The 17348-nt window shown below is 37.7% G+C and overlaps 1 protein-coding gene across 1 annotated transcript in view; it reads left to right on the top strand.

Annotated features, from left to right (window-relative positions):
- Positions 1–17348, top strand: part of LOC111934607 (uncharacterized) — a 370779-nt gene that overhangs the window by 33239 nt on the left and 320192 nt on the right. The window contains exon 2 of the transcript XR_015275208.1: positions 10131–10208. The gene's annotated coding sequence lies outside the window, so the exon portion shown is untranslated. The remainder of the gene's footprint in view (positions 1–10130; positions 10209–17348) is intronic.

The following is a 17348-nucleotide window of genomic DNA, read 5'->3' as shown; positions in this document are numbered from 1 at the left end:
TCTGGGCCCTGCGTGGGACCATTCCCAAGAGAACTCTGTGCCTGAGAGCATTGTACAAACACTTCCTGAGCTCTACCAGGCTGCTGCTGTGCCCACTGCCCTGGGCAGCCTCTTCTCATGCTGACCACTCCCTGGGGGAGGAATGTTTTCCTGATATCCAACCTAAACCCCTCCTTGAGCCAGTTTCTTGCCATTCCCTTGGGTCCTGTCACTGTCACAGAGCAGAGATCATGGCATGTCCTTCCTGTTCCCCTCCCAAGGAAGCTGTACCTGCAGTGAGGTCTCCCCTCAGTGTCCTGTGCTCCAGGCTGAGCAGACCAAGTGACCTCAGCTGTTCCTCACACAGCTTCCCCTCAAGGCCCTTCACCATCCTCATGGACCTCCTTTGGACTTCCTTTCACAGCATAAGATCTTTCCTATATTGTGGTGTCCCAAACTGCCCCCAGCACTTCAGGTGAGGCTGCCCCAGCCTGGAGCAGGTGGGACAATCCCCTCCCTTGCCCAACTGGCCATGCTGTGCTTGCTGCCCGCAGGACATGGATGTCCCTCCTGGCTGCCAGGGCCCTGCTGACTCATATTCTCCTGGCCATCAACCAGTACCCCCAGGTCCCTTTCCATGGCACTGCTTTCCAGCATCTCCTTCCCCAGTCTGTCCACAGATCCAGGTTTGCCCCATCCCAGGTGCAGTACGCGGCACTTTCCCTTGTTGGGTTTCACACTGTTGGTGATTGCTCTGTCCTCTAATCTGTTGAGGTCTCCCTGTAGGGCTTCCATGCATCAGAGAGATTCAATAGCAGAACCCCAATAATGACAGGTCACCAATCTGCTGTCTCCCCATTCACTGTAACCCATTGTGCCTGACCTGTGAGCCAGCTGTGCACCCATCCCATGATGTGTTTGTCTACCCTTGTGGTGAATATTCAGCATGCTCCTAAAAGACAGATCAAGTCTAAGTCCCATGTGAATTACCTTCACCTTGGCTTTCTACCCTTCACATATTGGTTCTTCTTGGTGGTCCCAGAGACAACAGGTCTTGCAGGCTGTGCTTGGCACCAGCTTGCCAAAGATTCAACTTCATCCTTTCTTATTGTCAACATAAGTTTCACACATCTTATTATGAAAATTATGGCATGTCCATGTCCTAATTTGAGTCAGGACAGTAACAATTTCAGGCACTTTTGGCTCTCAAATAAATTACTTTTTGCTTCTCCTCTTCTGAATCCTTCCCCCAAAATGCTTCTTAAACATTTAACTACTTCTAATTTATTTAGTCCAAACTTTGTGGCTAGAGGTTTAACTATGTATCTATTCTATCCTTAAGATATGATCCTAACTCCTTATCATAGTTAGATAAACCTAATTTGCAAAGTGAGTCCTTTATTTTATGAAACAAAAGCTGAAACTATAACATGAGCTGCAGATATTTATTATTTCCATAAATAATTGATTTGAGCATGAACATAAATATTTGCCTTTATTGAACACAGGTGCTGGGAGAGATGCTTTCTGGTTGGTTCACCTGTGCTTTATGTTGACTGCACCATTAGAAAATGCTGTTCAATTCTGTAATCTGATGTGCTCTTTATCAGTTACAAATCTCAGTCTGTGTGATAAAAGCAAGAAAGACTAGGTACATGAAAAGCACAGTGTGGAGCAGGAATTTGATGAGTGCAGAGATAGCATGGGGCAACATCGACCACAGTCAATTTGGAAACTCACACAATTGAGTTCTAGGCTTTCTATAGATCTTTAAAGAAATGCATCCTGTCTGCACCTCTGTAAAGTGAGAATGGTGATTGCTTTGTAAAGCTCTATGTAAGAACAAGGAAATGTTAAAAATTGTTATCTAAGTAAGCTCTGCTGCTCCCACAACACTGATGTCAAGTAAGACTAGGAGACCAGACTTTTTCCCATTAAAAGTACAATGTCATACAACCATATAAACTAAGTAATTCTGGATAATTTTTCCTGTATCCTTCTACTCTTTTTCTTTTTCTTTTTCTTCCATTGTGTTACCCCTCCCCCTCATCTCTTGGAAGAAAAAGAGAAAATCATGTATTACTCTGTGGAGTGTTGCAACCCTGATTTTCATTCACGGCCATGGAAAAAGGGAGGTAACATTTATTAATTAAATAGCAATTTCATTCCATTTGTTTATTAGATTGTTCCTGTAGAGTGACAGACTTGTGTTTAGAAAGATTTGCAGTCAGTGCACCACAGGTAGGAGAATACAGTTTTAGATGGGGAACTTGCTCACTGATAGATTTTTCTCTTGTGTTGAATGGATTGAAGATAATCTGCAGTGGAAGCTGTGACCTACTTAACACAAATGAGATTGCTTAATGGCTACTGATTGGTTGTCAGAGAGTTTTCTTTAAATATACATGTCTATCATTAGCCACTTTGTAATAATGAATGTCTCCTGTGTTATCCCATTTGTCTGTTTATATCACAACGTAAAGTGTCATACTGTAAAATGCAAATGTGTTCATTGAGATAAGTTTGCTTTATCCTGATGTTGAGTGGTGTAGCTACATTACATGACATACAAGGTGTCAACTAATTAGGTATTAACATATCTCTTATGTGATTGAATTTCAGAAATAATTTCTTTGAAATGAACAGTTGTCTGAAGTGCTAGGGAAGAGCAACCAAAAATACCAGTGCATAAGAAATCCTGCAGAGATATTCTGTGGAAGGGATTTGTATTCTGAGGCTTGATAAGATGACCAAGGCACAGACAACATGAGGGATAGCTGGCATCTTGTGGTATTTTTGTCATCTTTGTTTTGTTTCTGGTTGTGTGCTTTGTTTATCAAATGTAATGGCAGAGTTTTGCTTTAGTAGAAAGGGAAGATATTTCTAAAGCTGTTAAAATATAAGAGAGTGTAATCTGAAACTTCTGATGTTTTTTTCCCTATCAAATCATTATGAGACAGATGGCTATTTATTTCTAATATACAGAATTGTTGTTGTATGTTGCATATTTACCATGGAGTTGTTAGGAATATCTAGCTGATAGTTTCATAAATGACATTATTTAGGTTGTACACTATTAGGGAAAATGAGGAAAGAGAACACTCCAATTATGAACCAATTATATTTGAAACAAATCCTTTAAAGGTGGTGTGTTTTGTTTTTTGTTTCAAAGGAGTCATTATTGGAATCCTAATGGAGTAAAATTAGTCTAATTTAATTTAATTCATCAGGAATGAAGCCAGTTCAGCGAGAGGTGTTTTGAAAGTGTGATGTTGTATTGTTGATGTCTATGAATGTTGGATAAATCTGAAAATTTAGAGTAATTTTTCAGATGTATCAAGGCATTGGCTAAATTTCCAGAAATGCTTCCACTCTAATAAAATGTGGTCTTTCAGTGTAAAACAGTGTTCTTCTTCAGAAACTTAATTGAAATGAAGAGGTCTGGCCACATTCTCTTCACAGCTCTGACTTGGGCTCTCAGTGGGATCAATCAGTGTCTATACACCTCACTTCAAAAGCTGCACTCAGATCTGCTCTACTGTGAATGCACAGGTTGCCTTCCCAAACTGCAAATTTTTGGGCAGGGAAAAAGGGTAATCTGTGTGGTCTGTGTTGTTTCATGGCAAATCATTTGTATTTTCTCCGAGTCACACAGATGTAGTTGCTGGGGTACAGATGGAAACAATAAGGACTGGTTTAGTCATGCCACAAATACACTTCTTTACATTCACAAGGGCTGATCCCAACTGGTTAATCACTTTTGTCTATATTTGACTTCATGAAAAGTTTGTGGGCTTAGTGTGAATTATTTCCCAAATTCATTGCACTGAAAAGTCATCTGTTTGAGAGCTAGCAAATACCAATTTTGAAGATGTGCCTCCCTAGACAATTAGGATGTACAGGTGCAATAACTTTGCTATCAACAGCTTTGATGTTTATCTAGAAAGTTTTATATCAATAAATATTTTGAAATAACATTGGGAAATGAGCCCATTAGAAAAATGTTCTCACTGCCTGATGCTAAAAAGGTGACTTAGGAGTACTGGATTCACTATTGACTGGCTGTATTGATACAAATTAACCCCCGCTATTCAAGTGACCAGGGAAAGAATTACTCTGGATGAAGAGGAAATAAGAGGAAAAAACCTCATGTTAACCTCTCTTTAATTATCTATAAGGACTTGGATTATAAGAGAGGGCTATCCTTGCAGATAATTAGATTTATGTGGTTATTGTGCAGGGAGCAATTTTGCTTCTCTAGCTTGCTTATCCTTTGCATAGAGCAATAGTTCTTTACCCTGAACCCAGTTGGAATGCAATGAGGCCCTGTAATGACAGTGACAATAAAGCAAGCAGTTTTATTTAGAAAAAGGAACATAATAAACTGGGTAAAGTATTTGAAGTGAAATATATAGTGCTCCCTAGATTCTGATAAACCTTTTCCTAGGAACACACAAGTACTGCCTATTAAAAAGAAGGAGGCTAAACCCAGAATCAAGAGGGTTCCAGGACCATGTATTAGCTAAGCTGGCAGTGTGTGCTATTATTAATAATAACTATTTAGGGGTAGGTTTCAGTTTGCTGCAGCCATGCTGCACAGCACTTGACAGGTGTTGCACTGCTCTGACTATTTTCTGCATGAAGTCTGAGAGCTTTTTTCTCCTTACCTTGCTCATTGCTTTTCTTTATTCAGGTTTCAGCAAGATCTTTAAAGGCTTATTTTACAGGTGCAGTTTCTCCAAAGTAAGCCTAGATTCATCCTTGCACAAAGCTGTGAGATAAGAGACAGTATCCTAAAAGAAGGTCTTAGATTACTCTTCAAACATTGGGAAACACAAAAGCATAATCTCTTGTAAGTAGTTTATAGTTGATTTTTTTCTGTGTGTTTTTTGAGGGGGAGATGGGGCATTTTTTTTTCTGTTTTGGTTTTTTGGTTTTGATTTTTTGCTGCCAAAAATCCTGGTTACCTATTCATAAAGTAGACCCAAAAACAAGCCCTGTGTCAGGTGAGTGATAGAGATCTGGCTAAGCCGGGTTTGATGCAGTGTAGTGGGAACAGGTTGGTGAAGTAAGGGGTCTAAAGGACCTTTACCCGTTCCTCCTGCTGAAAGTCTGTTTTCAGATTCCATCGAGTCTGTCATGGTCTGTTTCAGTGTTTTCCCACAGACTGTGCTTTCCTTCATTCTGTGATCTTACTATTTGTGCTCAGAAGTTTTGGCTTGTTCAGCACCCAGCTAGAGCCATGCCCCACTTTTGACAGTGGTGTGACTATTTCTTCTGAGGCAGATATATTTATTTTCATCTTTCTACTGTTCCTCCCAACAGTAGCTTTATAGTCAGGTGAATAGGTGGCATTTTGCTATTGTTACCATCCACCTTCAATTTTTCAAATAAAGACAGTTCACGAGGAAGAAAATAATCCACATTCTTCTTTGCTGAATTACTCCCTGCTGCAGGTATAGGACTTGCATGACAAAACTCTTTATCCTGAATGACCTTGGGGTACTGTATGCAGATACTTTATGGAGATAACCTGTGTGGGAGCTTGCTGGTGACCTCAGGCACGCCAGACTGGGACTTAGCTGCAGAATGCACCTCTGCATGTGGTGGCAGTATCTTAACAAACTCATCTGAGAATGAAAAGCACATATATGAGTCAACAAGATTTCCATACCACTTAACTGCTAAAAAAGAAAAATAAACAAGACCTAGTTTCTCCTCCTTTTACTCACTTCATGTACTTGGTTAGTTTAAGCTTATAACACTGTGCAACTCTTCCTCCTGTGTACAAGGGGGAGATGTGCAGTGTAGTAAAATAGTTATTTCCCACCTCCTACTATTTACTCATAGATTTACACAGCTGCCTACAGCAACTACTTCACAGAAAGTGTGTGACTTCCTTTACAGAGGTGGAGGAGGTGACTTACTCTAGTTATTCCAATTTACACATTAACACTTGCTTGAGATGTTCCAGGAGCATAATCTGGTCCTTTTCCTCACCATATATATGTATCTTTATGGAATAGATGCCTTAACAGAAAGGCAGCTCTCGTAAAATTGTCTTCCAAGGATTAAAGAATGGAAATTGTAATAGATACCATGAGTAAATGAAAGCTAAAGGAAGAAAAAAACGACCTAACCCAAAATCCAACTTTTATCTTTAACATGGTTGGCTTTTGGTGGCCATGAAGCTCGGTACAACATCATAACAAATGATTTTGTGTGATTAATTGCAGTGGTATTTGTAACACCTCCAGTTGCTTTCACAGGGCTGCTACTAAAGAAATCTTTCAGTTGACAGCAAAGTGATTGGTTAATGGCAGACATGGGGAATAATTGACAACTCAGGCAAAACATCTGGGGATGAAATATATTTTGTCAAAGAGCTAAAACCCTCGTGTTGAGAAAATGCATTTTTTTCCCTCTGATCCATTCTGTCAACAAAATACTTTTCATCAGAAACATCAAAGCTGTTTCATCTGAAAATTTCATTTTTGAATCCCTTTATCTATTCTGTTGACAAAAAATTCTGTCAACTGACTCAAACCATTGTATTAACAAATTTCTTTTTGTCAATCATGATTTATTCTTTTGGAAAATGCATTCTATAATACTCTGCTTCGTTCTGTGCAGAGAATACATAAATCAGACTCCATCTTGATTTTTTAGGAAGTGAAAGTTAAAAGTAAATGTAGTGTCACAACTGCTTATCTGCTGAATCTATCCACTGATTAGGCTTATTTTAAATATATCCAGTTGAATTAAAGTTTCTGCTGAATAATACAGAAGTTGAAGGAAGAAAATTGTAGGTGCAATAAAATTACATTTTGCAATGTTTTCTTTGCAGAATCTGTCTACTAATCACAGCTTTCAGGCTCACAATAGAAAGATGATCTCTAATGAGCTGTACTTTAACTGGATTCTAGATGGTGATGAACTGAAGGCTTATTTTAACATCACTACTTATAAGGAACTACTGAGATAGAAAAAAATATTGCAGGCACCCCTAATGTATTCCATGCTAATTTAGAATTAACCAATGTAGTATACAAATTAATTACTAATTTGTTCCTCAAACAAACAATATATCTGTTTAAAAGCAGAATCATGATGATAAGAAAATTATAAGTTAAAGTTGTAAGTGTAAAATGCTACTAATGTACATTAGAAAAAGAAAAAGTAGTGCTTTAGCTACTCCTTGTACAAATGGAAAAAAACAAAAGATCAATCATTGGGATGTGCATAGGCCACCTGACCATTCCAAAATCAAGTGTCCCCAAAATAGAAATTACATGAATTAATTAATTATTTTTTGCAAATGTAAATTGGAAAATCTTTTAAACTTGGTCAATTCCCATTTTCCTTGAAACTAAAAATTATTAATGGGGGCAGGGGACGGACTTTTTCCAGTCTCAACTCAGACTAATTTTTTAAGATGTAAACTGTGTTTAGTATTATTTCTGCTCACTCAAGTATTTTTTGCCACTGTGCAGATTTGGAGGGACTGTAATTCTTGCAATAGGTTTTTGGTGGTGTTTTGGTTTTTTGGGGTTTTTTTTGATTGGTTTCTTGTTTTTTGTTTTGTTTTGGTTTGTTTTTTTTGTGTGTGTGTACAGGGTTAATGTTTGCTCGGTTTTCTTCCTTCCTGTGCAGTTCCTGCATTCTGGATCTTTTCTTTTGGATTAATTTTGCTCTTTAATGTCAATTTAATCTCTGGAGTTTTTGCCCTTTATCTACAGAGAGGCTACAAAGCAGTCACTTTCTATAAAGGCTGCAGTATGCAATCAAGCTGACAGGTCATCATTTATTAGGATCTTTCATTAGAATGTTGGGAATTTGGCATGTCGTTCTACTGAAAATATTGTATGCTTGATTGATTGACGCTAACCAAAATTTGTTTCCTCATCTACTGTTGCACCAAATTCTGAGACTAATGAGTTGCATGTAATGTCTGTAATTCCTAGAAAAATATGGAGCAGCCAGTAAAGGGAGTGTTTTGCTCAACAATATTTCAGATACTCTAAGAAGACAATCCTAAATTCTTGTAGAACAAGACTTGTTTAGGCTGAATTTTGCTTCCAGAAATGTCAGAACACAAGAGCTACATATGAAAAAGGCAATTATTTCTCTCCTGTGTAGCAAGTCAGAGAAAGCCAGGACAACAACTGTACATCTGACAATTACAGCTTCGAGAGGAATATTGATTTTGAGAAATGCATAAACAATGGAGCTATCCTTGACTCATTTAGCACTAAAGGAGTTTTCTTTTTACTTAACCTAGGAAACCTGTGTTGACCACAGAAGCCCTAATCACAGAAGGAACTGCTAGAAAGAACAATTGGATATAAGGAAAAAGTGTGGTTCCTCAAATAGAAAATTTGATTCTGGAAAAAAAACCTTTTACTGCAGGGAGTGCACTTGCTTTTAGTGGAGGTTGAACCTTGTTGGAGTTGCTCTAGACCAGCTCAACACCAGGTTTGTGTGCATAAAGAGAAGGGAAGTGTGAGGAATTCAGGCTGTTTGCTGGCTGTACAGACACCAGCCTGACTTTGAACGTGTGCATGACCTCAGAAGTCAAGAGAACTATACGGGAACTTTTTCCCTGATGGAGGCCAAGTTAATTAAGAGAAATGAGAAGAATAAATCTGTTCTATGGATTTTTCCAGTGGTTGTTCAGTGGAGGCTGGTTTCTCTAGGAGCTGATTACAATTTAATGTGTTAGCACAAAGAAAGGACAATGCTGTATAGAGATTTTTTTACATAGAAACTAAAAGAGCAAAATTTGATATTTTATGGCTTTCTCCAAAGGTCATCAATATTTTACTGTTTTGCTTAATGAAGGCAATAATCTCCCATGTTCTCTACAGTCTAAAGTCGCTCTTCCCTCACCTCTTTTTCCTCTTTCCCTTTGACATGAAATGAGAGAAGTGAATGTGAAGAGGGTGTACAATGAGTATGTTGCTGAAGGAGAAAGGCTGTGCTCTAGCACATATTTTTAATCTACAGAGGTCCAAACCTCTTATTGAGGTTGGTGGGATTCAGTCACTGATTCTATGAGAAGAAAAAGAAAAAGTGGTTTGGAATTAGTATATGCTCCAGGAGCAATTTTCAGAGACTCTTTTGGAGATGTGTGTGTCTTCTCCTCAGAGATGTAATTTTCATGTTTTTTTTGTTAATGTAAAATTGCTGGCCTCCCCCATTCTCACAGTATAAAACAGAAGCGTTGGGAGGTGGAACTAGTGTCCCTCCAATTCACTTCACCTGGGTAGGAAGAATGAAATAAATATTGCAAGTTCATAACATGAGTATGCAGAAGTAAAGATTTGGTGCACAGCTTGAAACAGCCAAATGAATAGCTGCACTTGATGCAGCCATATCAACAAGGCTGCAGTTAGAAATTATTATTCCTCATGAAAAGCATTTTCAGTTTTGTCATGGAACAGAAGGGGGAACATGGTAGAGAGGACTGGACACTAGACTTGGATTTGCCGTTTTCCTTGGGGAAACTAACTTATTTTGTTTCCTTATCTGTAGTATAAAATAAAATATTTGCTCTCCTTTGTGAAGTGCTGGCATACCCATAGTATCACAGAATAATACACTGCTACAGAAACCACTCATCATAAGAGTTAAATCACAATGGAAAGCTTGTCTTAAGTTTGTGTTTATTTTAGTTTCTCCTGTAGACAGGGTGAACGATGTTCTGTACTCCCAATATGTTAATTTATTTTATTCTGCTGATTCATTTTGGTCATAGTACAGCTGAAGGAGAAGGTTCTGCACTGTTTGTTAACACTATACATTTTAAATTTTATGTTTGTTTTTGAAGCTTTTAGCTTTTTGCCGCAGCGTTAACTCTAGGATAAAGAAGTGCCACAATATATTTGCTATTTGTCCCTGCAATGACCCTGATTTTACTTAAGAATTTTAAAATCCACTGAGAGCATAACTCTATCTACATCAATTCTCATGATTCCCTAAAATCAGCCAGATAGAAAATACAGCTTGCAATACCTGTGAATGCATGCATCATTTTGTCCTTCATGATATATTAGTGATGTCAAGTGCTGATGAGATCACAGTTGATAGTGGTTGATGATATAGGCTGAATGGGTGGTGAGTTAAAGCTTTTTTAAATCCATCTGTTCCAGAATTCACTCAACTGGATTCAACACCCCCCCTTCCATCTTTTGTCAGCTGATGTAAAATCAGAAACATCTCTACTGAAGGTAAGTCAGTTATGCTGTGTCAGAGGTGAAGGTAGGAGAAAACGATTAATTCCTACTCTAGTCTTGTTTGATTAAAGCAAGCTCTGTCACAGAAGCCCATGGAGTTCTATCTGCTAAATGCTCCCAGATCAGAAGCAATTGCATGCTGACCAATTGCTATAAAACATTATGGATTTTGTTTTTAACTGAGGCTATTATATATACTATCCTGAAACAATTGGTGTTCCTCTTCCTTGAAAATATTGCCTTTTAATGTGAGCAAAATCAGGATTTGCCTCTATTCTTGAATTATGTTGGTATGTTTGTCAACCACCCAGCAATACATTGCATTTCGGTCAGGTGTAATCTAATCATAGAATCATAGAATATCTCAGCTGGGAAGGGATCCATAAGGATCATTGCTATAGGTCTCTAAACAATTTGAATGTGGCTAATTGACTTATTTATTTTTTCATTGGAGCAACTATTAAAACCTCCAAACTGTTAGGCTGGTACTGAGTGCTGCTAGAATTTCATAGTGTAGTACACCATTTTCTCATCTTTTATGCATATTTATATAGTCTAGTTGGTTCCTGTGCTGCTGATCTGGGGATCTCAGTCTATTTCCTTTGATTGTGATGCTGAGATGAAACAATATCAGTGGAAATGAGGTGATTATTTAGAAGAAGCTCTATATCTGTCCGGATTCATTAGTATGCCCTACTTTGTATTGGGCCCTAGCATTTTGCACCATGACTTTTATTCTTGCTTTGGTATTTAAATCTCCTTGATCAATAGCATGTTGCATTGTAGTTTTCTGCTTGTTGTGACAGTTTTCTGTACTCAGTCTGTCTCTCCAACACACAGCATATGTGCACACATACTCCTAAGAAGGAATCATTATTCATCCCTCTCCATAGTGTGCATGTTGCCAGATTTTATACAGACAGAGACTGCATTCAAGGGACTCTCAGGTAAGTTTTGGATAAAACTGATGGCTGTGCCATTTGAACAAATTGCATAAGTAAGGTCAGCATTAGGACTTAAACTGCCTTAAAATTTAAGTATTTGACTGACCTTGGTGCTTGAAATCAATGTGAAATGTACTGTAAATTGGTTTATTTAGATATCACTTTTGTGCTTATATTTTTGATCATACTAGGTGCTCTACTAGTGGGATTAGCAACTTGCTGTCTGCATTCCAGGCAGCCATAGAGGGTTTGTGTGAAAAAATAAGAATACAACTGAGCAAATCATATATTGCATAGCACAAGGCTGAAATACTGTGCTTTCTGTTACTTTATTTGCATATTTATGCAACATATAAACATTGGTGTTTCAATATTGCTCATCTTTAGCTTAAATAAGAGTCCCTTTCTGAGAATGAAAAATGCCTTAGCCAGAGCTCTCCTTTATGTACAGTGAACTTGATGGCTAAAGCAAGGAACAGATCACTTTCAAATTATAGCTGCATCAGAAATATGTTTTACAGTGTAAGCTATGAAAGAGACAAATTCCATTCTTTGACTTGCTGATACTGCCAGGTTTTCCCAGTTGCTCCAGACATAGAATGGATAAAAGGCATTTGGGAGGTTATGAAGCTACATTAGTCATTGCATCATGGGAACATCTTCATTGTATGCAATACAAGACTTGGGGGCAGGATCTTTTGATCTGCTAAATTCCTTTTGCCTTTGTCCTTATGCATCTTTCCAAGTTCTGCTGCTTTGCATTCTTTTTCCCCAACTGTCTTTCTGTGTTGGCTTAGTTTGTGCTTGGACCAGATTTGAGCATTCCAGTGAGTCTGATTGTTTCACTTCTGTGAACCTATTTCTGTTCTATTATGTTAGTATCCTGTTTTTGCTGAGCAAAGCAGCACAGCAGGTTCAAGCAGCTGCCAGTGGTAGAGAACATGCCAGACAAAACCAAGAGCAGCTGTTTCTCTTTTTCCTAGATTTGAAATGGGTTCAGTGTCAATTTTTTATGTCTTTCTTGATATTTTTTCCTTCCTAACCAAGAATATCTGTGAGACATAATAAATAACTGAGACTTGCAAGTGACACCTGTCAGTGGACAATTGTGTTTTCACTGACTTGTGGAGAGGATGAAGGCAACATATTGAGTCAGGCCAGACTCCCTCTTGAAGTGTGCCACAAAATGCTCTGTTCAGCTGATGTAATACCGTAGATAAACCAAACCAAGGAGGCAGACAGACTTGAGTTAACATGGGCAAACCAGGTATCTTCTCCCTTTATGCCCCTTATCCTGTTGGAGGTTGTGGAATCCTGTATTTCCTCCTGCTGACAACTATGAGAGGTCCTGTCTGATTTAGGTGTTTGTGATAGAAATGCTCCAAGTGGAGAGGAAAGTTGCCTCAAACTTTCCAGATTTTCTGACTTTGAGCATTAGCTCTCCTCTGGTGTGTTTAAAGAGAGATTGATGACCTTTTTACTCACTGAAATATTGTGATTGGTTGAAATGAGCTCCATTTAATTTTAAGTGCCAAATTTTACTATTTGGTGTCTTAAGATGCCTGTCATAATAGCTGCTATAAATATACATATTGACTTTCAGTAAATGCTTTCCTGTTTTAGCTCACAGTCTAAGTGTTGCCTAATATTGGGTGAGGAATGTGTCTGTTGACTTGAGGCTTTCTCTTGAGGTCAGTGGGTCTTTCTGTTAGCTAGGACAACTAGATCAAGATTTGAAGAATTAGAACTAGAAGAATTTGGGGGCAAGGGCTGTTCTGTAGAATGTAAACTCTAGTACAGTCTTTTATTTTTTAGATGAATACAGACTAATACTCTGCTGAACAATTTCCTCTGTGCATTCCACTATCAGCCTGTGCAGAAGTGGTAGGAATACATGGGTGATACAAGGCACCAGCAGGCTTGGCTGGTGCCTGTGGGGATGGGCCCATCTCTCCTCTTGAGCCCTGAGAAGGGTCTGTTTGGTCTCAGTGGCTCTGTGTGCTAAGTGGGGATGGATTTACTTCTATTTCTCTGCAGTTGGCAAGGCTTGCTCTTAGGGTGAGGAAGAGGACTTTGTACATGAGCTTATTTTGACTTTAACCTTGCAGCAATTCTCCCATTTTGAATACTTTTTAAATTGCCATCTGTTTTCTGTTTGTTTATTTTAAAGCTCTCACATTTTTCCCCCCGCATTCCCTTCTGGGTAAGTGGGCTAAAATGGGTTTGTGTGCTGCAGTATCCTCTCCTCAAGCAAAATACCCAATTGCCACTAGTGACACCCAAAGACAATGTGTGAGAGTGAGGAATTCTACAGAAATATCATAGAGCTGCTGTCAACTACAAGCCAGTAAAGCTTTGGAGTCAGAAATTACTTTTCCACAAACTGGTATGCTCCTCACAGTTCTATCTGCTGCTGAGTAGCAAATGCACCACTCAGGTACATTTCTTATGTCCAGAGCTACTGCAGGCTTCAAATGGGAATTTTTATTTCTATTTTATTTTTCATCATACTTGGATAATACTATTGGCATTGCATAACCCATTACTAGCTTAAGTGAGAATGAGACATAGGGACGGTTACAAATGAAGAGTTAACTTCATTTTCTTTACAGAGTATTTTTATATTGTTTCTCCTACTTTCATACAGCTTCCCAATGTGCACAAGACATTAGGAAAATCTATTATATTCGTTATATTTCCAAAATGACATCCATAGGCTTATAGCCATAATGCAGCTGAAAATATATGCTGTTTAGTGCAAGAATAGGATATGTATTTTACAACTAGATTTCAGCATTTTGTTTTCTTTTGTCTGTCTTTACCTACCATGTTAATGTGAAGCCGAATCTGGAGCTGAAAAACAAAATAAAGTATTGCTCATCTGAGGTTTCCCCGAGGTGACATGACCTGGAGATTAGGTTGAGATAAAGTCACATTTTGCTTGATGAAAGTATTCTGCATTACACAGGGATGTTTGTCTGCAGGGATATGAGCTACACTAAATTGCTATTACTGTTCATGGACAAAAGAATTTTTTTCATCATCATCTGTTTCATCTCCCTGAGTCTTGCACTTTAGCACTAAAATAGCTACTGCTGAATTTCTTGGTATTTGCGAAAATTCATACCTGATAGATCATTCCAGTGACTTTGGACAAACTACAGCATTGCTATTTTACCATCTGACTCACTGTGTCCTTCTTGCAATTTCCAGCAGACCTTGACAAATTTATATTCTGTACTTGCATGATCAGTGTCATTGAGGTTTCAGTGTAGATGGTGAAGTTGCACATGGACATTCAGGTTCAGTTCAGTGTTTAAAAAAAAAAAAGAAAGAAAAGAATTCAAAAGCTTTCTAGGAAAAACACTTTTCCTCCATCTTGAGAGATTTCTTAAACCAGCTTTCAGGTTATGTGACTGTTCACTTATTATACTTCTACCTTTAAATTTAAATTGAAAAAAATATTGATTATTTACATTCTTTAGAAAACTAAATAAGGATTCTGCTGTCAATATAAGACAATAGAATGAAAGAAGTTTGAATCATAAATAGAGATTGCTACTATAAAAAGACAACTGTATCTAACAGTGATAATTCATACCACAAGAATGGACAATATAAGCAAAGCTAAATGAAATTAACATGAAGATTTTGGAAAAGGTTCACATTGGTCAATGAAAAAAAAAATTAAAAAAACCAAGCAAGAATCAACCCCAAAAGTAAACTAAAACCCCCAAGAAATCAAACCTATTAATTTCTGTGTGGTAAAGATAGGGCAAACTAAACTCTTTAAAAAAATATTTTGAAAGGATATCTACATCTGATTTGGTATCTTCTTCAGGAAGTAAAGTGTGCACTGCTCCAATATTTTAGATTTGTTTTTCACTCTCTGATTACATCATTCCCCCAGGTTGTCGATATTCCCTCACAATGATGTATAAAAATGTGAATACTTTGTACTATACTTATACCTGATTATCTTATCATTACATGAGATAGTAACAGGGGCATTAGTACCCAAATTAATCTATTTTAAACCCTTGATTTGTATGATTTTCTGTGTGGTGGGTGTTTGAACTCTCAGAGGCTACAAAAAAATCCAGTTTTGTTTTGTGTTGTATTTTTATGTTTTGTTTTTTTAGAATTATATTCAAATAGTTAACAGAATTTCATTAAAGTATAGATATATCCTCAGCGATCATTTTGCTTTTGCAATTCTACATACATTTTATTGGTGAAATGATAAATGGTTACCAGCCTTGAAAGGAATACTCAGAGTTTTCTCACATCTGATTTCACTCTGGATATTCTGGAGCATAATGCATAATCAAGTGTTATTTTCCAGGAACATTTCCTTGTTTGACTGACCAATGAACAGTAAATCTTTTTCAGAAGGGTTAATAGTACATTATTTTTTTCATATTCGTTTCCAGATTAGATCCGATCTCAGATACAATCCAACATAAATATTTGAGACTACAGGGAAATGCACTTTACCATAAATTTGGTAAACCTATTCCTCCCATTTTCTTCAAGGCCTACCATGATTTATTTTTGTTCCCTGGTTCACTCCAATTTCATATGGATCTTGAAATATATTTACCTATTCACTTTCTTGTCCTTAGATGATTCTTGTTGAAGATGCTGATAGAATAAACATGTTATAGGTCTTAGAGATGTAAATGAGAATGCTCTTACTCCTGTCAGTACTTGCAGTAGGACCTGACTTGATGGGACAAATGTGATTCTGCTCCAAAGCCCAAAGTGATGGAAGTCAGGGGGATGTTCAGAGATTGCAGCAGCATGAAATCATGTTGTGGGGCTGGCTGGAGATGTTGTTCTCCAGTTGCTTTTCAACATATCAAAGACAGTGAGATGTCTCTGAGAAGCACAGCATGTTGGATTGTGGGGTGTTCTGTGAAATGTCTCACAGGTCCAGTCCCCCTCTCTGCCCCTCCCACGGGGCTGTCTTGAGACTACAGTAAAAAAAATAAAATAAAAGTACCTCCTAAGATTTGCTTTCATACCTCTTGATAGAAATAGTCCCCTCTGGGATTCTGTGATTCACTGGTCACAGGAGGGGATGGGAATTGTCTACTCCATAGGCAACTGTAGCCAGAGGAAATTGAGCAGATATGCAAAATATTCCAGTCTGGCAATTCAGCTTCATTCTACTTTTTCTTCATTAAAATGTAGGTTCACACTACCCATTTTACCTATTCCTTAGAATGAGCTCTGTTTGGAAAGGGCAGATTCAAGTTCATAAAGCTGGCAACTTAAAAATATACTTTTACGATCATTTAGTTGTCTTTTTCTGTAAAGCATGGAATTTCCATTGAATTTGATTTGTGAGATCATTCTCTCCTGGCTGTTGCTAGGACAACAAAAGCAGTATTGTACTTCAGTACAAATAGTACATGGTATCTATTAGCCTTCAGAAATACTGCTAACATAATCAATATCAAATATATTGAATATGTTAGATTTTAAAATTACATTTACAGTGGAAAACAATTTTATTTTCAGTGTACTTTAGCATCTGTATGGCTCTGTATTGATTTTTATTTCAACTCTCGTGTTCTGGTGTCTGACTTGGACATTATATTGGTATTCCCTCTGGAAATCCAGCTTTTCTATGTAAGAGGAGTCATGCTAAATAGACACAACTTATGACTTGAAGAACAGTTACTATTTCACTACATTTGGAAATCCAAAAGATTTGGAAGACTTTCTATTGTAGCTATTTAAACCTTCTCCAAGATGTGCTTTGAATGAAATGATTCTAGTCTTGAAAAAATGTCCGTGAGTGAATCTGCCACGGACCAGGAGCTTTCCATGGCATGCCCTGCAAAAACAGGTTCTGCTGATCTCACTTGGAGTTCATGGACACCCAGTATCCAGCTGGATGGGAAGGAATTACAGAGGGGCTCATTTGGGAGTTTGAACTCTTTCAGATACAGGAAATAATTAAGAAAGCTCTTTAAAACACACTAGCAGTATTTAAACCCAGGTGCTTTGGAAACTTTAAATTCAGGTGCAGCTCAGGTTAGACAGCTTAGCTGTAATTCTGTTTTTTGCAGTATTATTGTTTCATAACCATAATGTATCATGGTTGAGTTAACATCTAGACTGAGTGGCAGGTGGTAGCTTTATGTCCCTTAATTGTATCTTCTAGCATTTAAAAGGAGTT

The sequence above is a fragment of the Cyanistes caeruleus genome, chromosome 12 (assembly GCF_971803275.1).
Source record: "Cyanistes caeruleus chromosome 12, bCyaCae1.hap1.1, whole genome shotgun sequence".
NCBI classification, from domain to species: domain Eukaryota; kingdom Metazoa; phylum Chordata; class Aves; order Passeriformes; family Paridae; genus Cyanistes; species Cyanistes caeruleus.
The sequence above is the reverse complement of the archived record's forward strand: the minus strand, read 5'-3'. Positions and strand labels throughout refer to the sequence as shown.